Source organism: Rhyacophila brunnea, unplaced genomic scaffold (genome assembly GCF_057557595.1).
Source record: "Rhyacophila brunnea isolate RB1 unplaced genomic scaffold, BYU_Rbru_1.0 scaffold_3, whole genome shotgun sequence".
Taxonomy (NCBI): domain Eukaryota; kingdom Metazoa; phylum Arthropoda; class Insecta; order Trichoptera; family Rhyacophilidae; genus Rhyacophila; species Rhyacophila brunnea.
Genome location: NW_028232965.1, coordinates 53637550 through 53662172, shown reverse-complemented (window position 1 = coordinate 53662172; position 24623 = coordinate 53637550). Strand labels below are relative to the sequence as shown.

At 30.7% G+C, this 24623-nt stretch overlaps 1 protein-coding gene across 1 annotated transcript in view; it reads right to left on the bottom strand.

Moving 5' to 3' along the window:
* The window catches only part of LOC147068558 (neuropeptide CCHamide-1 receptor-like), a 146544-nt gene that overhangs the window by 85143 nt on the left and 36778 nt on the right, over positions 1 to 24623 (bottom strand). The window lies entirely within an intron of this gene.

Below are 24623 nucleotides of genomic sequence, written 5' to 3'. Positions count from 1 at the left end.
AATGTTCGTTTAAAGGTTCAAAATATGCTACGGGATGGGAGCATCAGTTTGATAACATTTTAAACACAAAAAAATGACATTGCACACTTTTTTTTTCTCGTAGGGGTGGCTTCCTGTGATGTCATGTGATAGTACGCGACATGCAACATAATATATTCGGTGCTTTAGGATTAATGCACATTACGACGGTAAGAAGTCTAATTTATTGTACATTTCATGAACGGTTTGGACTTAAGAATATTATGCTGGGGGTAAAGGAGTGTCACACCCATATCAATATATTACGCTATTCAGTCGCAGCCCGTACCAGGGGTTAATGGCTAGAGCAACACCTCTGCATATTGACTACAATCTGTAGTAACGTCTGTCCGTCGTAATGTGCGAAAAGCTCGAAACATAACTGAGCTTTTTTCTTCTATAAATGTAAGGTGTGGATTTTAATGAATACCTACAAATAATTAGTGTCATGATATTAAAACAATAATTTAAATAACGAGAAGTTCATTATCTCAAAATGAGATGCATTTTTTAAAACTGAGACTAAACCCTAATTTTTAATAAACTATTTCTTTTATTCAAATGAATAATTCACAAGATTTTGAGAATGTAACATTCCAAATATTGAACATACATAACTTGAAAACACTTCAGATATACCCACTAGAAAAAATCATATTTGAAAAAAATACGAGCCTCGACGGGATTTGAACCCGTATAACTATTGGTGTCGCGCCAATCTGTGCATTAATCAATTATGCTACAAGACTGCTATCTAATAACGATTATTTAAACTTGTATGTTATACATGAAATGCCTATCAAATTACGTTATTATTAACTATCGGTTTTTGTGTATTAAATTAAGGAATATTAATTACTAAACGACGTCCGGCTCTTGTCAATATTTATTTATTACGTCTACTTGAACTTGCTAACAATTTATTTTATTCAAATGAATATTTCACAAGAAGAGAATGAGATGATTTGAGAATGTAACATTCCAAATATTGAACATTCATAACTTGAAAACACTTCAGAAATAATCATACCCACTAGAAAAAATCATATTTGAAAAAAATACGAATGAAGTAACCTACCAGTTTAAATTATCGTTATTAGATAGGAGTCTCGTAGCATAATTGGTTAATGCACAGATTGGCGCGACACCAATCAAATGGTTATACGAGTTCAAATCCCATTGAGGCTCGTATTTTTTTCAAATATTTAATATTCAATATTTTTAAGTATTTTCAAGTTACTTATAGTATGTATGTTTACCGCTAATTTATACGTAAGACTATATTATGTAGGTTAAAGAGAAAGAGTTGAGTGCTTCAAGAATTGGCTATATAGAAGTATCTTCTAAATTCATTGAACTGACGAGGGTTATAACATAAAACACCATAAAACGAATGGGAATGGACATAGAAGGTTTTAGTAGCATCATAACTAAACACGAAAGTAAAGCATTCCTTTACTCATTCGTTATTCAAGGAAAGATCAGCGATATACGCAGCAGAGAAATAAAGAGTACAATCTGCCGAATTGTTACGAGTGGAAAAGATAAAGGAAAATGGTAGTCGATTTTAGGATTTAGTGGATTTTTTTTATTATGATTTAATATTTATAAAGAAAAAAGTTAATCTTGAGATACTACAACAGCATTGTTAAAGTTTTTGTTATATTTGAATAATTGAGGTCTACCAGCTATAAACGGAAATAAAATTCAATAAAATATCTGAAAAATATTTTTTTTTCCGACCATGTCCGATCCTAATAGGATCATAATATGATCATATGACCCATATTATGGGCCTTCACAGAATAGAGGATTGTATTAACAGATTTTGTTTTTTTTTTAAGAGAAATGGATGTCAGCCACTTGCTTAACCTATTAGGTCCATACCCTGACTCACACACAAATTGAGAAACAATATGTGTACTTGCCAGATCCACGATTTGAACCTGGGACCCACGGCGTGATAGTCCAACGCTTAAGCCGCGCGACCACCGTGGGTGTTAAAAAAAATAGTTTACAAGTAGGTACTCGTATATAATTTTATACTAAGAAAAAAATAGATTAAACATTAAAATAAAATACACGCGGGTCTTCTGTAAAATCATTATTTTAAAGTCGATGACAGATGACAAAATAAATGAAAATAGCATTATCGTCATACGCATTATGTACTGAAATACATACGTACGTAAATAATTCATTATAATATTATATTGTAATCGATTCTTAACATATTTCGGAAAGTTATCATACTTTACAAAGCATGAAAAAAAATTATTGGAAGGCTGAATTTATTAATAATTAATAATTTTATAATTTTTTATTATTCAAAGAATAATTCATAAAATTTAAGAATGCAACATTCTTTATTGAACATACATAATTTGAAAATAACTTAGAGAAATATATTATAACCACTAAAAAATACGACGCATAGCTAGATTCTAACTTGCGCCCCTGGAATTCGCGCACATAAATTATTAACTTACTTTTATAAAATAAATATGATGAGATTAGTAATAACTTTACAAGAGCTTTTATGCAATCTTTTTCTGTTATTTCACATACAGCATGTCCCTAAATTATGCCAGCATAATGTTCCTAATAATCAACAAAAACTTAAATATTCTTTCGTAAGCACTCTTGTTTGGGCTTTCTATCTATTATAAAAAACTCATAGATACCATGATTTGTTACTTTTTTAATAATATCATTTAATTTTATTTATGCAAATGTCATACTAATAAACGCTTATACGACATCTAGCGTGGTTAAATTTTCCTACAAAATGAATATTATAATCATTATACAGACTTTTGTAATAGTAGTCGATTGTCCTCATATTTTTGAATATTTATAAATGGTAAAGATCTTTTAAATATATTTTACGTAGTATAATTTAGTTTCCTCTTATGAGGTAACCTATAAACACTTCCCTGTACCTAAAAACTATGTTAAACTGAACTAAGATATTTTAAAAAACAAAATGTTAACCAGACGCGCGTTTCTTTAGCGAAAATTTTTAATGCGGCCTCCGATGAGTTAAAATCAGACACACATCTTTGATGGTAAATTCCGTAGTTTTTTAGAGTCGTAGAGATTTTTTCACCTGCGGCGCTAAGGTCGCATCCTATAGAATGAATGGATGTATATCTGTACCTTAGAGTTAAAAGTGCAGAAGTTACATTTTTATCATTGTTGGGTAAAGTATACAGATTTAAATGTGTGTTAACCTTCTTTTAATGCTGAAAATTTGGGAGTCCAATGTCACATGGTTTTCAAAATAATTACTTCTAAACCGACGGTAGCCCAATTATTATACTATAGAGCTGAAAGAGTCGATCTCCAATTAAAGTCATTTTTGCTTTAGGCTATATAGCAAAACGATTAATTGCAAAAGTGCGGAAGTACGACATATTACGAAGATTCATTCTGAACGCTTGTGAGTATTTTAACTAAATTAGATTAAATATGTTAAAACTGCTCTCCTGTAAAATATTGAATAAAATGTGACTTCCAGACTTTCAGCTCTGAGTTACAGATGTATAGATATATATTTAGAAGCTTTTGTTTAAATATTGTAATTCACATACTTCCGTTATATTATATTGAAAATTTATATAAATTCATGAAAACTATTTTCCAAATAATACATTGGTAGGTACTCTGCTGTACGTGTGTACTTATATTTTATGATTTATAAGAAAGGAAACTGTTTTAATTAAACCATGTTTGTATGATTTATACAAAATTAAAGGTACTGTTCGGTTAAAGCGGATACAGCGGAAAATGCATTTTGAAAATAGCCGATAAACTGGATTATTTGTTATTTTGGGTTAGTTTAGGTTAGGTTAGGTTGGGTTAGGTTTGGTTAGGTTAACCTAACAAATAATCCAGTTTATCGGCTATTTTCAAAATGCGTTTTCCGCTGTATCCGCTTTAACCGAACAGTACCAAATTAATATTAAAAAATATTTGTATGTAAGGATTTATTTGGAAAATTAAAAATTTGATTGTTACGTCAGTAAACGCGACACTGACGTAAATTCGTTTGATTTTGGCTTTGACGTAAGAATTCTCATTTCCAAGTTTCAACTACGCTTTTGGCTTTGGTAGTAACCTGTCTGGCCTCGATCCCATAGGTCATTAGCAAGTCTAAGGCATATTCGGTATTCTCTATACCTACATCTAATGAATTTACTAGTCACTATCCCTAAGTGCGAATAATGCTTGGTAACTTTTATTATGACAAACACTTTGGGTTATATAATTAAATTTCTGTCTGTTATTTATTATATTTAATTGAAGATCGTCATTTATTTTCATCTTCGAAGCCTTTCTCTGACTCAATCGTCTTGCAAACTCGCACATTTTGAATTAACAAGGAGTTTTTCACTAAATTAAATGCAGAAAATTATGCACTGAAGTCGACTGGCACTTGACTTGAAATAATATTTCCATTCAAAAAGGGGGTACAATCGAAAATTATTCCCAGAATAAAATCAAAGAGACTTCTTTGTGACGGATAATATTAAATTCACGTGATGAAAACGTTTGAATATTTTTTCCACTTTCAAAAAAACTCGATTTTGAGAAACAAATATTTGTGAAATATCTGTAGCCATATGAGAGCAAATCTAATATAAGAAGTATCATAATATTTTTTTCATTTAATATAAAAATCTACATCTGCAAACATGTTTTCACACACATTATTTCATATGTCAATATTTATTTCAATTCAATATAAATAGTAAGTAGGTACTAATATTTTACAATAACAAAACTATTATAAAAAAAACTAACAATATTATTTGCATAGTTACGATTTTTTGGATAAAATAAAACAATAATTTAATTGTACAGCAATAAAATAATAAGAATAAGTTAATACTGGGATAAAGAATTAATATACCTACTTGTGGTACAGTTATTAGCATACACATAAAGTTTTTATCATATATCTACCGACAATTTCATAATTAACCCACATTTCCTAATTATATACCAAAAAATGTTGTTTTCGATTTAATATTATGTTTCATAACATTATAATAAAACATTAAAATAAGTAGAAATCCATAATCACCACCTGTATAATTGTTGAATTACTTCGAAATCATACCCAACAATACAAAATTTAAATAATTACAAGATAAAAAGGACTTTTTATTTACCACGTTTTTAAATTTTCTGTTGAATCATATAAACTTGACAATTCTATGTATTAAAAATTTAGGACAAATAAGGTAATTGTCAACAAATCATTTTTTTGATATTTTGCAACAAATATGGAATACTGAAATGTCATTTTGATTTCCATAGTAATGCACGTATATATTAATAATTTGGTTGCTAGGACCACCCCCTTAGCAACCAATAATAGTGGATTGGATTATGAATTTCTTCCAAAATAACTTTTCATACAAAACAGAATTAACTGAAAATGAATTGAATTCTACTTAAAGATTGCTAAAAGTATTAAAATAATGCATTCGCATCGTGTTCTGGTATATTTTAAAAGTCTCAAATGTCTAGTTAGTCGGAAAGTTAGTTAAAAATCGATTGCAAGATTTGTATTGGATAAAAAACCATCGGACAAACAAGAATACGAGCTAAGAAAAACGTGGTAAAATACAATGTATTCTGTTATACCATGTAAATTAAATTGAATTATTGTTGAACACAGAATTTTCTTAGAATTTATTATGAGCAACATGTCAATATAAAATGATGTTGAGAATTCTACATCGAATCAAAATGACACATTATATCATGATCGTCATTAAATAATATGGAATAAGTATTTCATAGTTGTACTTAGGAAATATGGTAGGAGAAAAATTATTATCAGTTTATTTAAAGGTTTAAGTAAAATCACCAGGAGCTGCACATTTGTTATATGAGCGAAAAATTCACATGAAATGCTGAGACTAAGTTAGGTTGTGCACGTGTATGATTTTTTTGATGAATTACCATTCCAGCGGGTTATGTATGCACTGCTCCGAGGGTAAGTGACGAGCTGAATGGTCAAAACTGGATATTTAAGAATAATTCTCGTTCAAAGCTGCTGGAAAAGGTCGGCGCTGGATAAAAAAAGGTTTTATAGTATGTTCTAGTACAGGGGTGTCGAGCTTATGGCACACGTGCCACTAGTAGTATGCGAGATGATTTTTCCTGGCACGCGAATGTTTCATTTTGAAGGGAAAAGAAATTACTATTTTAAATAAGTATATTATTTAAAAATTGTTTTTTTTTATAAAAAAAAAAATTAAAATAAATATATAAGTACAGGTTGCGTACATAGCCATGCGTATTTTCTTCGGTTTTTTTTCCCATCTATGCGCAAACGGATATGACGAAATTCATGCGTAAATGACAAGTCGCATTGTATAAAAAATAGCAGCTTGAAATCCTTTTCAAGAATAATCATTACGTTTAATGTAAATATACAATTTCATAGGTCGGTCCTTAGGATCGGGCAATTAAAAATAAAATATTCAATCAACAAACCTTATAAAATTAATTATTGTGAGTCATTAAAATATAACAACAACTTGTTATTTTGCCTCAAACATAATCTCTAAAAATGAAAAATCATTCAGTGATGGAGAATATAATATGAATGAAGAGTGGTTTAAATGCTTCCACGATCTCTTTGAGAAATTGGAAAACATATTCAAAAAATCTGCCTACGGCTATAAATATTGTGAAAGATAGAATATCAAGAACTCAATCGTAATTTTTAACTAATTATTTAATGGAATTCTTAAAAACTACTTCTTTAGAAAACTTTTAAAAACTTTTTTTTTCTTCATGAAAAACTGTCGAACAGTCAGACAGTCTAAAAATATTATTTTGAGAAATTTTGGCACGCGTATGTAAAAAAGTTTGCCACCCCTGTTATAGTATATATATAAAATAAATTATTTAGAGTTCACAGATATTAATCAACAATAACAGAGAATACTTCAAATGTTACACGAAAATAGACAAGATAAGATAACTCGCTCGTCCGAATAACCACATGAACTTGCCAAAGGATTAGTTCAGTTCAGATAAGTATCACATTTGACAACTAGATACCACACTTATCACTATAAATGAATCTCGATAGTGTTAGGTGCTTAGTCTCAAAATAGTGGACCTGTATCCTGTATGATCAAAGGGGTCAGAGCTAATCAGACTAAGCTGACAGGCTGTAAGACTGTGAAAGATATCAATTACGGAGTCAACATAGAGTTAAATTCTAATCCGTCTACATAATGCTTGCGGCGTCCAGTAGATGGGCAGCCCGGCAGCGCCATTATGTATATATATAGAGTTAAATCCTAATCCGTCTACATTGCGCTTGCGGCGTTCAGTCAATGGGTCGCGCCATCTATGGGTCTCTTTTCGAAATCATGCCGCTATAGTTTGTATATGAGGCTAAGACCCACCAAGGATATTAATGGCAGAAATGATAATAATAGTCCAACAATATATTGTTATTTATATTCTTAAAGGTTTGTCTTCTAAATATGTAAATAGAGAGACGATATTATATTAAATACGAGGTTTTTCGTATTTAATATAATATCGTTTAGTTTCCTTTAATCAATAATGATCATTTATTTACTGTCATATCATGGATAATAATTACACAGCTCCATTAATAATACCCAAGATGGCTTCAATAGAAAATCCGGCAGCAACTACCCAAAATATTTTGGTATGACAAATTATCAAAGTTATGAGGTATTTTCTTGAAGGCTGTGAAGTATATTGTAGTATTACTGATTTAAATAATAATATATATTAACAAAATTTATATGATGATAAATTAAATTATTTACGTCGTTTTCAGTAATATGGAACGTTTTTGTTAATTTTATAATTTTTGAGTTGTTTCTGTTGAATTATTTAAACTTAAACGATAAATGTACAGTCAAATAACATTACGACTACACAAAATAAACAACAATGCTATAATTAGGATTCTAAATAAAAATCAATAATCTACAATTTATTCAGTTTATTCAGTTTATTCTCAAAAACATCCAACTATAATTATTATGGGATCAGGTTAAGTCAGAATCAGCTCAGCAAAAATGTACAGTTAACAATAACTTTCCATTCTAATTTCTAAGCCATTATTATAGAGTTCTAACACATAGACGCGAGTTAAATTTATTTAAAAAAAAAATGATAATTTAACATTTAATACATGATTTATAAAGGTTAGATTGTTGTTATTGAAAATAAAGTAATGTAAGCATTAAAAAACACCTGAAACATACTATGTGAGATTCATACTTTGCTTGAGTTCTATTCATCATTTAAGTTACAGACCCGCAATAATTCGTGAATAATATTAATATTAACAAATAACGGTTCTTGATTATTTTTTTTAGGTAGAATAGTTTTTCTATGGTATGGAAGTATGGACGCTAAACCAAGAGATGTCACGGAGACTTGAAACTTTCGAGATATATGCATCCTCAAAATTCCTAAAACTGACCGGGTGACAAATGTTGAAGTTCTCAATCGAATGGGGAAGGACCGAGAAGTTCTACGTAGTATCAAAACCAGGAAACTACAGTACCTTGGCCACATTATGAGAGAACAAAAATACACCATTCCCCAACTTGTCATTCAAGGAAAGATCAATAGGAAGCGTAGCAGAGGACGGCGCCGCATTTCGTGGCTTAAGAACCTCCGTGATTGGTACGAGTGCCGCTCCAATGAACTCTCCCGGGTAGCAGACGACAAAGATAAGATCGCCTTGATGGTGACCGACCTCCGTTAGGGGATGGCACAATAAGAAGATGAAATTTTAATTTTAATTCTATTTGATTTAAATTATATTGCCAATATGGTATACGAGTATCTTAATAAAGTTGGGCCGGAGTGCTTTTAGCCGCCTGAATAACGTCTTCAAAAATGACCACCCACTGTGCCTAAAGCGCAAAGTGTTCAACCAGTGTGTGCTTCCCGTAATCACATATGCGTGTGAAACATGGACCTTGAGTAAAAGAGAGATTCAGAAACTTAGAGTACCACAGCGTGGTATGGAGAGTTGCATGCTGGGTATAACGCGAAAGGACAAAAAGCGGAATGATTGGATAATAAAACAAACAAGTTTTTGCGATGTTATAGAGTTCGCTAAAATTCTCAAATGGAAATGGACTGGGCACATATCTCGAAAAAGGGGTAATCGCTGGACAAATCTAGTCATCCAGTGGTACCCAAGAGATACAAAACATCCGCAAAATAGACCTAGAGGCAGCCGGATCGAAAATATGGTGAAATTCTGCGGAAGTACGAGGTAGCGCTACGCACAGAACCGAGGGAAGTGGAATCAGCTTGGAAAGGCCTTCATCCAGCTGTGGATAGATTCAGACTGATGATGATTATATACACGTCATAACAATTTAATATAACTAAATTCTATTAAACTCCGGGAATTGAGTTTTTAGTGGATAGCAATTTCAATTACCATGTTTTTATATTATTATCCTGTTTATAACCGACCATGTCCGATCCTAATAGGATCATATGGGCCTCCACAGAGTAGAGGTTTGTGTTAACAGATTTTTTTTTGTACGAGAAATGGATGTCAGCCACTTGCTCAACCTATTAGGTCCATACCCTGACTCACACACAAATTTAAAAACAATATGTGTACTTGCCAGACCCAGGATTCGAACCTGGGACCCACGGCGCGATAGTCCAACGCTCAAGCCGCGCGGCCACCGTGTTGAGTTTATAACAGGGAAATTTTATCATATTATTACTAAAATTAATATGACACGAAGTATAAATTTAATATATTAATAATAGTCATATTTTTAAATATGAAATTTATCGTATGCATAATCGAATTATTAGTTATTTTTGTATTAGTTATAATATACTGTATGTTTGTTTTAAGTTGTGCTTTGTACTAATGTGTAAAATATTAACAAACTAATTTATTTTAAACCCTACCTAATCCTCAAATTTATTTCTACAAGAAAATATGAAAACAAAATAACTGACCCATATTGCTCCGGCCTTAAAGAAATAAAACCTGCTTTCATTTTTCAACAGCTTACAACTTTACGTGAATGTCAGTTTGTGTTAATTCCAGTGTCTAACTAAAGTCAGGCTTATATAACCAAGACCTTGGCGATTAACTTGTTACCGGAGAATATTTTATACGGGTACTCTTTTTAAATAAGAAAGCTTAACATCTATTTAAGTGTTTCTCGTATTTTTGTCTCAATTTTCGGAAAAAAATACCATTGTTTACTCTCTCGTATATAAACTGGATCATTTTTAATTCTTACAGCCATAAAGACAACTTAGAGGTTCTTAAGTTGTCTCGATTTATAGTGAAAATAATGTGCCTTGTATAACCTTCATTGAAGATAGTTCGTTATAATAATATCGAAAATAATACTATCCTTTTTCTATGACCTAGGGTTTGGTTAGAATTCTTTGAAATTAGGTAAAGCATCATTTTTTTTAAATACAAAAATGGAATTTTAATATATTACGTCATTCTACCTCATTTCAATTCATTTTTTATACCTATTTATATACCTACAGTCTCAGTTAAGAATTTTTATCAATATACTATTAATTTTTTTGTAGCTCACCGTAGTGGAGTTTATAATGCTGTGTGTTGTGAGTTCGATCCCGCGGCTAGGCAAAAGTGCCCAAAATCAAATCTTTTGGCGAATAGTTATCAGCTATTCCTAGTAAATGGCTTTACTTTGCTTATAGTAATTTTACGGTCATGTTTTATAATATTTATAAACACAAATTTATAATAAAATATTTGGATTTTTTATAATTATTATTTTAGTATAATATTATATTGATTGAATGGACTTATCGCCGGCCCGCATAGATTTTCTGTCAATCCAAAAATAGTTGTCCTCTACTTTAAAATAAAAAATATCTATAAGTATTAAGTTATCCGCATTTTTATACCAATTCATATGAAAAAACTTTTGGTCATATCACTATTAAAAACAACACAGAAACTGAACTAATGGCAAACAACGCTTTGTCTTTCCAAAACTACACTGAAGCCACGATTAGCAGATTTTGAACGTTTAAAAAAAATAGTTATTGCTTTCTCGAAATTCTAGAAGATCTAAAATTTATTTACTTATCTGCGTCTGATAGAATATGATTTTTTTTCTGTATTCGCAATCAAAATGTTATGTTAGTTATAATATATATTTGAAACACTAGCAAACAAAATACTATATGATAATAATATATACTATTAATTGTTTATTTGTGTGCTAGTTGTTTCCGCGTAATATTTCTCATATTATTATTATCGGTCCGCAGGTATAAAAACATTGGGGAACACTGGTTTTTATAATAATACAAAACACACGCAAACAAAATATCTTGAACTTATCATACTAACGATGTTTTACCAATTTTATTAATTGATAAAATAAAATACTACTCGTATTTAGAGTAAATAATCGATTAATAAAATCCATTCGTAATACCATTAAAAAATAAACTTAAAACGACTGGTTTTAGTGATCCACTGAACAAAACTCAAAACTGTTTTAAAAAGCAATTAATAGTCTTTGAGTTTCTTTACTTTACTCAGTAAATAGATTTGATATTATTATACTATTTTGACTCTAAAATATTTTCAGCTTTGTTCATTATTAAGTTGGTTTCAAATTGAAAAAAAAGACTTTCTTGACTTCTTGACAAACAATAATTAATATGTCATTTATTTCTTTTTAATCGTTTGTAAACAACGAATTCTTTTACAGTCGACACCATAATCACACAAAGTTTTAATATATCAAAAATAACGTGTTATGGTTTACTTAAAATTACTTTGAAGAAAACAAACAGCTTTCAATGTGGCTTAATTAAATTTTGATTACTCCCTTTGTTAAATACTTAATATATTTCTGATATTCTGATCTTTTCAAGTTTTTTTTCATAAAAAAGTTATTCAAAGAAACATTGATGATATCAATACACGCCTATATATTTTTTTAATGTGACCCAAAAAATCATAATATTACTTGTACTATGTTGTATCTTCTCTTCTTAGTCGATTTCACTCATGGCTGAGGATCGTGACCACATTTAAATTTTGCCATCCTTTGAGCGACCAAGACTTTCCATCCTTCTCGATCTTCCGCTTCTCTCAGGGCAGAATGGATCCAGTCAGCTCTTTCACTTGGTCGCTCTATCGCGCAGACGCTCTTCCTCTGCTTCGCTTTCTCTGGAGGCTACCCAAAACTACCAGTCTCTCCAGGTTGTCCGGTCCACGCCTGACAATATGTCCAAAAAACTGCAGAATTCTTCTCAGACATATCGTCGAGAGCCGTTCCTTTATCTTCAGTCTCTGGATGATTGACTGGTTCGTCCTGTGCTCCGTCCAAGAAATGCAAAGCATCGGTGCCAACACCACATATCAAAGGCATCAATTGCCTTCCGTTTTCTTGCCTTCAGGGTTCACGACTCAACTCCGTATAGAAATATCGAGAACACTAATGTTTGCACAAGCATCATTTTTGTGGCAATCGAAATTCCCCGATCCTTCCATATAGTAGTAAGGCGTGTCATCGCATTTTTCGCAATCTGCGTGTGCCTTCTTATTTCCGCTTCGCATCCGCCCTTTCCACTGATGGTCGATCCCAGATATACAAACTCGTCGACTGTTTCGAGGTTTTGGAGTGTACTTGGTGTTGGTAGAAGGTTGGCCCGATCAACAACCATTAACTTAGTCTTATTCCTATTAATAAGGAGGCCGTATTTGCGACTCTCTTCGTCTACCCGGTGTAGCAACTCTGTGAGTTCTCTTTCATCAGCAGCGATTAGTGTGGTATCATCTGTGTGGTTTTCGTAAAATCCCACGAAAACCACATGAAATGCAACTATGTTATATATAGGAATTAAAATACCGAATGAATATATCAATACTGGTATTAATACCAGTATTCGTCAAAACAAATTGTAGAAGAAAATAAGTACATATTAGTTTAATTCAACTAGTATAATCTATTTAAAACACTATTGTATAGTAACCTAAAGTAGCTACCTTAATTTATTATGTTAACCTTTATAAATATGTATAGATCAATCATAATATTTTATAAATATCTGGGTACTGGAAAATCTACTTCTGTACTATAAATTAATGTTAGATCAATAATTATAAAATAATTGGAAATATTGCCATGAATATTTTCTTTTTCGAAATTTGTTAATTCACCGCGACAATTCTATAAGTATATAATTTGAGGGATTTTGTTTTAATGTTATGTAACTTTTGTTGGTTTCAGTCATTATATTATTATCTGCGTTTTGGCAGCGTTATATTTTGGATTTTTGAAACCGGTTTTTCGGTATCGATAAATAATTGAATACCGGTTTTGAAACACCGGTATTGCAATCCCTAGTTTGTTATTTTGGTTATATTATTTGATATTTACTAGTCGTAAAATATTAAAAAAAAACGATTGTAACAAATTCATGTTCCTAAGTACTAAATAAATAAAAGATAAAAAATATAATTATGTGAAAATTATTATATACTTGACGTCTTGTTTTTTTACTTTTTCTACATTATTTTAGTACATTTCAGGTAAATATATATATAAATCAATGTTATTAAAAATAATATCCTTTTTTGTTGCGAATAGCAAATCAAATTTCAAACATATCCATTAACATAAATTTACGCAAGTTGTTCCATATTTTACATAAAACTTTCCACAGTTTAATCCCCAGTATTGCACATAACAACTGTTCTATTGTAATAAATTGGAGTTTTCCAAATTCTTTTAAAGAGTGTAAAATTCACGAATCGAAATGAGAAGTTTGTTTGGCATTTATGCAATAACGCAGTATCTAGTAGGGGTAGTTCATATGCTCACTTCTGCTTAATATTCATTTGATGAATTTATCATAGGTTATCTACTAGTTATATTTTAAATGTAAGTAGTCTAAAATTTAAAGTATTATTTGATATAATTTAGATTTTATATATCAAATAAAATTAAAACACAAATCTTTGGAAAAAGTACGACACCTGATGGGACATAAATTCATACGCATTGTATTCACATAAATGTGCTTTACAAATTGAGCCACGTGTATCCTATTTGAAAACGATGAAATTAACTAGTAGTTTTGTTCTTAAAATCAAGTGCTTAAAAAATTGTTAATTAAAGTTAATTTTGGCAATCAGCTTACATGTTTCATATTAATGTATCAATTTTATTAACCGGCGTCGGTATTTCTCATAATTTTAGTTATAAATAACGTACTATTATTTTCTATTAACTTAATAAACTATTATTAGTCAATATAATTTAAATGAACAAAAATAGTTTAGTGCCACAAAATAAGATAAAGGCGCTATTCATTTCTGCCAGGTCATGTTAATAATATTTACTAACATTAAAACTATTTGTTCCTTTTGTTTGATTATAACCAAAAAATACTGGACCAATGTGAAAGAAACTTGCACGTGCAACCTTTTAAATATTATATACGTTAATGGTACCTACTAAGTTAACTATTGGTAGATATTTGTATATATTTGAAGATATCGATTCTCAATATCTCAAATCTACATCAATATGATAGGTTAAAGTGATCGCACCCAGAAATCGAACAATTGATAAAACGAATTAAATCTTTTTTTAAATCTTAAATTTCTATCTGACTTCTCTACCGTATTTCACGTAAGCAGGCGAAATTCTGAGCGATTTCTAGATTTATAATATTTGTAATAATTTACTATTAACAAATTATAGGATAATGCATATATTTAAATATTGTACAAAGTAAATGTAATGTTTAACTAACTCTACGCCAATGAAAAATAAACAAATGTTTCTTAACAATAAATTGTGGAAATAAATAATTTAAGGTCCGAAACAAAATAAGAATACATAAACAATATTAAATGTGGAAAACTTTGAGCTTCAAAATAAGAAGTAAAATTTATGAAATATAAAAACATTAAATAACAGAAAAAATTACTCAAGTTTTTTTTATAAAGGTTTTTATTGGTTTTTCTTATTAAATAAATGCAGATGTACCAATATTCAAATATAAAAAGGGTAGTTCTCAAGTTGTCAATAAATTTCATAAAAGGCACCACTCATAACATTAAGTACATACCAGATGTTTCAAAAAAATCGCCCGTTGAATAAAAACACAACAAAATACGACGTGGAAAAGTATTTGACGGAAAATTTATGGACGCCCTTTCTGAAATCCCTGCCTAAATATAGGGATGTTATGAAACATTTTGCACCTATAGATATTCCAAGTACACAAAATAAATATTCCAGGGCACTATGATATATCTCGGACATGTGAGAAATGTGAACAGCTGGCATTTCAATTCAAAGGAAAATCATATAATAGATGATTGGAAGGGTAAAAATGTTTGAAAAATATATGCAGGATACGCGCTAGTCATAAGCATGTTTCAAAACTTTGAGTACATAACTAACCAGGAAACTATAGCATATTTCTAAATAATAAAAAATAAGATAGATAAGTACTCCTTTTTCTTATGGCATTATATACACCCCAAATTGAATAATGCCATTATATCTACTTAGGTTACATGCAAATTGTACGTATAACATTTCACAGTAGCACAGTTTGCCGTGAGTTTTCTTATCGAAAAGAGAAGATAACCGTATACTATACGGTCATATCTGATTTTGGCAAAAATCATGAATTCAAGAATGAAAACCTACCCTAACCTAATCTAATAATTAATAATCCAGTATAACAGCTATTTTCAAAATTTGTTTGCCGTGGCTTCCTGTAAACCGGCAAGAACCGTGTTTTATTTAGACATGAATTTTATCTCAGTACTATACGACCCAAAGAGGTTGGACGGTCTTTAATATACGACCATAATATAATATTTCCGATACAACATGTCACGGTGAAGTGTGATACGGCAAACTGCATACGTACAAATTTCGTAGACACGATCTTCTTATTCTTAATTTTTCAACATGCTTTGGTTTGTTTTGTACACGAAGCCGCTCCAAGTTATCCTCGTGTCTTTATCAATATATCGCAATCGTAATCAACGCATAGTTTGTTTCTAACGTCAGACCGGAAGTCGGTAAAACGGCGTAAAATATCTTGGGCATGTTTTAAAAACTACTTTTTTTTAATATGGGGATATAAAATACCCGATCGAAGGCAAATATATTAACAAAGGAACGTTGAAGACTGGACTGTGTTTAGAAATCTAGAAAATTCTCCACATAGCGCAGGACGGAGACGCATTTATCAGAGTAAATTCCACCTACCTGAATCACAGCACTGTATTATGAATCTATACTCTGAATGCATTTCACATGCTGTATGGCTCTGTATTGTCGCCTGTAGACTGACGGCTTCTTATTGTATTCAAAAATATCTTTTAAAAAGAATTTGTCATTCCAGCATTTGTCACAAAAAATGTTCGATTTTCTGCAATACTCAACTACATTTTGTATAATCACTAGTATACAGATTGAATCAGTGACGTCTAGTTGGGAAAGGCAGACTATGCAGCGCATAGGGGCAGCAGTTATTTGAAGGGCTGCATATTCAAGAAATACAGTTATTAATGATTTGTAGCCAACTAAATGCCAATAAACTTTCCCAAATCCTTAGATACCTAACGCGTATTATGATATTTATAAATAAATCGATAACGAGTGTATTATTGTACTAAGATACAAATAACTATTACTCCGGTGAATGACAATGATAAAACTATACATGACTCTTATGAAAAAGATTCAACAATATCTACACGCCGATGAGATTGAATTGAACGACTAATTAGGGTTGGTATAGTAAAAAAATATGAAAGGGGCGGAATTTTCAGTTTGTCTAAGGTGGTACTTTGCCTATTGCTTAACAATATTCATGTCTTGAATAGGGACGCTAATTAAACGTATAAATGATTCACTATTATCGACCATTGTCATATTTCAGCGAATTCCTCAGTATTCTTAATAGATACAAAGTAAGTGATGCAATTAATGTTCAAAGTTGTATTAGTTAACGGAAACTGGTTGACCTCAGTATCATCGCTATGCACCAGTATTTTGATTGTTGTTATGACCACTTTTAGTCTCAAAGCTTTGACCGTCTTTTACACAGTGTCAAAGACAGTTAAAAGTGTATTCATAAATAAGTACTGCAATCTACTGGTATATTAATTACTGAACAATATTGGAGCTACCATGTTTATTGTTTCTGACTTTATGTCACCTCAAATTCATTTGCCAATTATCCTCGTATTTTACTTGTTGTATAATCAATTATTGTATTCATCATCATCGTCATCAGCCTGAATCTATCCACTGCTGGATAAAGGCCTCTCCAAGTTGATTCCACTTTTCTCGGTCCTGTGCGTTGCCACGTACTTCCGTAACACTTTATCATTTCATCGATCCAGCGGCCTCTAGGTCTACCTTGCGGACGTTTTGTACCTCTTGGATACCACTGGATGACTAAATTTGCCCAACGATTGTCCCTTCTTCAAGCTATATGTCCAGCACATCTCCATTTAAAGCTTTTAACGAACTCTATCACATCGCAAACCCTTGTCTGCTTCCTCATCCACTCATTCCTCTTTTTTCCCTTTCGCGTTATGCGCAGCATGCACCTCTCTCTTAAGTTTCTGGATCTCTCTTTTACTTAGAGTCCATGTTTCACACACATATTATGTGATTACGGGAAGCACACACTGTGCGAACACTTTGCGCTTTTGGCACACTTTTGAAGACATTATTCAGGTGGCCAAAAGCACTCAAGCCTAACTTTACTCTGCGAACAATTTCATCAAATATACATCCATTTATACACACTTGTTGTCACTGATAGATGTTGTTTTTCATCTGTTCGAGCTGAGTTCTATTGATGAGGATCTCTTTTTGGTCCGCAAATCAGTTGCACATGACTTTCGTCTGTGTTACATTTATTTTCAAGCCTACTTTGTTGTTTACTTTGCTTACATTGTATTATTGATATTAAATTAAATTATATTATAAAATCTAAAAGTTATATACAGAAGCTTTACCGTACTGTCATAATGCGTGTTTGAAGTCTACGAACAACTAAAAGTGATATGTGCGTAAAACTCTTAACATTTTTCTCAATATGTGATGCTCGCTGAGAAGTTTGTCCATTGTATACCAACGTGGCCTTAATCCAGTCTGACATTCGCGTACAATATTTTACATAATATCATACTAGACTACTCCTAATAAATTATGAGAGGACTATAATATAAGCTGTGGAGCTGAGAAGTGATATGCATTATAGACAATCAAAGCTTATTCCCGTTATTATGAAATGTTTTTACATCATTTAAAAAATAATAATAAACTTTGTTAACAATAAAAATTCCTTCTATTTATAATATTAGGTGATTAAGAGACAATATATAGAGTTTTTTAGTTTTTGTATACTGCTCATTATTTTTAGTATGTAGTTAAATTGATGAAGTGATGAAATAATAATTCCAATGTAACTAAATTATAATTAATTATTAATTAAAGAAAATGCAATTTATAAAACTTATTAATAATATAATTTCAAAAATTATTATCGATAGCAAATTCATTCTACAAGAAATATGTGAACAATAAATTATGAATACATATGCGTGTATGTACGAGTATTATACCACTCGTTTTTTTAAATTGTGAAAACGTGGCTAATATTGAATATTTTTGATACTTATGCAAAATTGTGAAACTATATAGAAACAAATCAAATTATAACCTCGTAAGTGCTATACAATCTGACAAAATTTAATTAAAGCCATTATTTTTAATTAATGTTTGCTATTCCAAATAATTGTATTATTTTCAACTTTAAATGTTTGTGATAAATCCAATTTTCAAAAAGAACTTTATTTAATTAAATTATGTATAAATATGTATATTTTTTCGGTAGACGTTTTCATAAAAATAATTTAAAATTGTAAATAAAAGATTTTAATAAAAAAAGTTATTAACTAGTCACTCTATTTCAATTTATATTCCAATGTCAATTTTTCAAAATACAGTGAGTTGTTTACGATAATCCTATCTCTGTATTTTTGGGTATTGTTTTCCTCTGAGAAGTTACTTTGTCTCCTTTTTTACTGTTGACACTGTCACGGCTAAATCGAGTTCAGGTTATAAACACATTTTATATCGAAAATTTATTACAGCAATAAGTCACAATGTTCATAAAAATGAACATTAAAATTTATTTGTCTGAATTTCAGCTTTTTATCAAGTATTTATCCATTGTGACACAATAGCCACAACAATAATTGTTCACAGATAAATACTCATATTATTTTTAATTTAAATATATAGTATTTGGTGGTTTATTTTACAACACAAAAATAGTGTATTGTATGAATAACATGAATACAAAAACTCAATCAAACATACATAAATTAATTAGTGGTAAATTTTTTACTCATTTTTCTTTTTTTACTCTGTGACTATTTAATAAAATTTAAATATAAGTACGTTATAAAAATATCGTGCTTCGAATTCTTTATTTATTTGTATTCGATTTGTATTTGTATATGATCGTGTTGAGAGATGCAGGTTCGATTTGAATGTTGTTACATTCTTAAATCTTGTGAATTACTCGTTGAATAAAAAAATAGTTAATTAAAAATTATTAGCAAGTTCCAGTAAGTTACAACAAAAAACCTAGGAGTGATCCGTGACGTCGGTTAGTAATTAAAGTAATACCTACTTTGATTTAAAATTCAAAAGCCGATCGCCAATAGTAGCTCAATTTGAAAAGCGTTTCAGAAAGTATTAAGACCCATTAGTTAAAATTTGTCACAGTTAAGTATGGTGACCTTAGCATAGTGGTCTATGTGCTTGGGCGCGAAACTCGAGAGATGCAGGTTTGATTCCTATGGGGTGTCTTACGTTTTTCAAAACATTTTTTTTTTCTATTGGTTATAATATATTTTCTCATAAGTGTTTTCAAAATGATGTATGTTCATATACTTATATAATATATTACTATAATTATATAATTCGTATTATCATAACATTGTGTCGCTCTATAAATTAATAGACTGTTCAACATGTATATGCGTGTTCCTAATAATTATTATGACCGAGATTATACGGTTATTGTCGACCCAACTATCATTTTTATCTTTGACTAAATCGCAAGTTAAAATAGGAATAATTATATTTTGGCCACGAATCCAGTTAATAATCCAAAGTGACATTTCATGATCGAGGGCAATCGGCGCAGACAATCGCAGGAAAGATCATGATAGACGATTGCCATGTTAATCTGCCAGTATCTTTTGACATTTATAAATCTCTACGCTAGGATATGTCTATATTTTATCGTTGAATCTATAGATAAGATTCTGGTATAAGAATACGTCGTCAAGATTAAGATACAGTATAACCCCTATTTTACGTTTTTTAAGGGACTGAAGAAAAAAAACCTAATTGGAGGGAAAATGTAAAAGGGGGGTATTGAAAAAAAGAACATTTAAATTTTATGTTTCTAAAAAAATAACGTTTTATTAAAAAACAACATTCAATTAAAATTTTTATTGAAAAATCGTTCGAATGTCACGACTCAATCATTGTCAAGTGCACGTAACTCACATATTTTGAATATTTCCGACGTAAATCGCGGGAAAGAAAAACGTAAATGCGGGTATTAAATGTACTGAAATACATCGGGACTGAAAAAAATTCACGCAATTGCCGGGAAAACGTGAATTCCGGGCATGTAAAAACGAGGTTATACTGTACTTACATATTAAATGTAAAACTAGGAATAACATATCGAGGGTTCAGAAACGATACCTCGTAAGTGAAATTTTGTTCGAAATAAGTTTTTTTGCATTATTGATTATTTCGCGTGCCTTCTTGCAGTGGTATGTGGATGTGGATGTTTGCGGATGACCGGGAGGTGTAGTTGGAGAGTCGTCTGAAGGAGAGATGAGAAGTCAAGATTTGGTGATGGTTGCTCCAATGGTTGCAGGAGCGAGTTTTATTTGCAGCGTAAACAGTTAGTCCATGAATACGTTACAATACTTATGATAATATTCCGAGGTCCGAACTCGGTGTAATCGAATGCTGAGAGAGGCGACTGACACGAAAGTTACTGATCGGACGGAGATTATGATGGAAAGCAATAGGCATTTAGACTGAGCAACTCATCAACTATGACCTGCTAATTATATACATAAATATTCAGTAAATTGCGAATCATTGGTGATGAAATTTGCTATTGAGAAATCCGCTGGTCTCTGCATTATTGCACTTCGATGTCACGCGTGTAAAATATGCTGACTGTAGATGCGACAATTGTGCAATAGTTTAAATAACTAATTACTACAATATTGAAATAATGATGATAAGGCCCAAGATCATTGACCACTACAATTATTTGTAGTATCGGCATCTACCGACGAAGCCTGAATATTCTTCAAAAAATATTTAACTTATAAAAACGTTTGGAAGGATATCTCGTATCTACTATATAACTAATGATAACTCCTAAATGTATAAATGTAATAATCCTTATAATTATAAGTGTTTTCCTTCTCCTCAAAAGTTATTATTTTGTTACTTACGAGGTGTCGCTTCAAACCTCGATACCGTTAATGTGTCATCGTCTATTTCTGAATCTGAATATTTGTACATATTTAATTGTGAATTTATCATAATTGTTTTTAATTAAATTTATCCATTTAATTACCAAATGTTTGTAAAGTTGTCACATTAATGGCATCAAGATAACATAAAAAATTATGTTGGAAAACCCTAACGCTTTCAAATTTTAAGAAAATATATTGTCACCTCATTTATGTACCGAATTTCAAGTCTCTGACTTTACGGAAAATATACATATTACTAAGCACAGGTGAAGTTTATAATAATATAAAATAAGTAATAATAAATTTAATCTAAATAAGAAGGTTTATTTCGTTCTTAAATAAATGTCATTAAACAAATAAATTACTTTACTTGTCAACTAGAAGCTTGCCGCTCGCAAAAAAATATTCTTATTATCTGATTAGCTAAAAAAACTACTTTTCTCAAGTGATAACAAATTTTGTGAAAATAAAAAAAATCGTACACGACCGTTTAATTGAAATGTCAATTTTATCTTTTCAGCTCTTTTCAGATTTTTGGGTAACGCTGAAAATGTACCAAAATAGAATTTTCAAATTTATATAACTTTAAGCTTCACAGAAAAATATTTTAATTTAATAAGCGTGTTCCTCGAATTTTATTCATATAATAATATTATCATCCACACTTTTAAAACTACTATTATATTATTATGATTATTTACGGTGTGTAGGAAAATTTACTTAAATTATATGTTAAAAAAATATTAAAAATAACCATTAAACCTTACATTATATAAAAATAAAGTGACTAATACGTATCGATTTGTTTTGATTGTGCTTGAAATATACATGGTTTCTTTCAGACCAAGAAAAACGCGAGCGTATCGCACTTAAAGCTTCTTTAAAAATAATGATAATATATATATTGAGTTGTCAAAACCTTGGATGTGACAAATTTAAAATTCACAACAAAAAATAACAAAAATTCAGTAAGACCTTCAAGTAACACGATTTATCTCAATAACAATAATTAGCGAGGGCTCGTTATCATCGAGCTTTTGTAATATTTCCGATATAATGGCATTGATGATAATATGTCACCTGTCAACATTCTTGTCGGTGGGTTCAATGCGTTCAATACGCAGACCGAGAGTGAGTCTGTATGTGTGTGTGATGTGCAGCGCTATGATATGCTGTGCACACTAGAGGTGAGTTGGAAATACTGTCACCAGTTTGTGTACTCAAGTTTCGGATGAAACTACCCATACTAAATATTTGTGGCCTAATAAACTTATTCCAAAAAACTTGTGATGATATCATCGCGAGTCGCTGTTCTGTGCACTCGCCAGTTAGTAGACTTTCAACACTCTTGACATTAAATGCGCACGAACGAAATAGCACTTGAATATAGGTATATTTTAATTTATTAGTCTATTGCATTCGAATGTATGAATAATAATAGGTCATAAATTTTGTGTCGCAGCACAGTGGTGAAATGACGCACATGCTTAGGCTTGTTATATACCACTCAAAACATGTTTATAATAAATAAAAAAAATCACTGTTATTCATTTTTGTTAACAATAATATTGTAAACTAACAGAAAAACAACTCATAAATTTAAAATTTTATAATAAATGGGACTTTTCGACAAGCGGAGCTCAGCGTATTTTTAGCGATTATATTGAAGCCGATACACAGTCTGAGTTCCCTGAGCCGATACGTATTTTAAAATACTAATAATATGGAGATGGTTTTAGTTTCAATTGAGTATGAAACCTTTGTCGCATACGCACGCTAAACGTTCTATATAGTGTTCCATATACTAGTAAGTATTTTGGAACAAGTTTATAAACTAAGTACTAGTAGTAAGTATACTTATTCTTCATAATCGACCAGTTTTCCCACCTCTAGTGCACACCGTTGGCAGACTGAGAGTGTGTAGGTACTGTAGTTTTTCATCACTTTTCGTTGAGATCATCATTTGTAGTACCTATATTCATTTAGTTAGGGATTAACATTTGTTGTTTGATATTTTAATTTGGTTTAATGTTCAACTATATGGATACATAATTGATTAATGAACACAGAACTGTTGTTATGGCGGTTTTATTGTATGCACTTGTAGACTGCATTACATGTTGAGGACGTATATATTTAGATATTATTAATTTAGTTATATATTATGTGAATTTAGTATTTAATAGTTTTATGTCATGCTCGGATAAATACAGTACGCGAGGAACGATTATTCAATTAACAGATAATTTGTGAACGCTTGGTTGAAGGGTTTGATATCGACTAATCATTATATCTAATACAATTTCATTTTGATAAGTCGAGTGACGAGCACTTAATTATCGTCTGAGATCGTTAGTTCTATTTAATGTTACTATAATAATTAGTACTGTGCTTTGTTGCGCTTCTGTATAGACAGACAAATGAAATTAAGAGAAATTTATAATTTAATTCTGACTGGACTATTTTTCATTGTGTCCAGTTTCACATTTGTTGTAGTAGGTACTGATGAATATGTAGTAGAAGTAGGTACACATCTAATACATATAAATAAATATCTTTAAAAAATCACTTTCTCAGAATAGTTATATCGAAGGTTTTAACAGCTGCATGATAGAAAATTTGCTTTAATATTTATGTTGTATTCAGGTTCGACGGAGGATAAATAATATTGTAGATGAAAGACGGTCGTAGTTAGTTGTTGTGATGATGTAAGAGGCGAGAATTTATTTATTGTTTAAAATAACTACAAGGGTACAATCAATGCAATATAATAAATATAACGTTAATTCGGTGCGATGTGTCTTTAATGGAAATTTATAATCAAGTGAGATATCCAATAGATTCTGGCCCGTTATTTATTGACCGGCGCACAATGAAATAATATGTTGAAATTATTATGAAATCATATTAATTAGTAATGTTATAAAATTGTAGATCCGCTAACTCATAATAA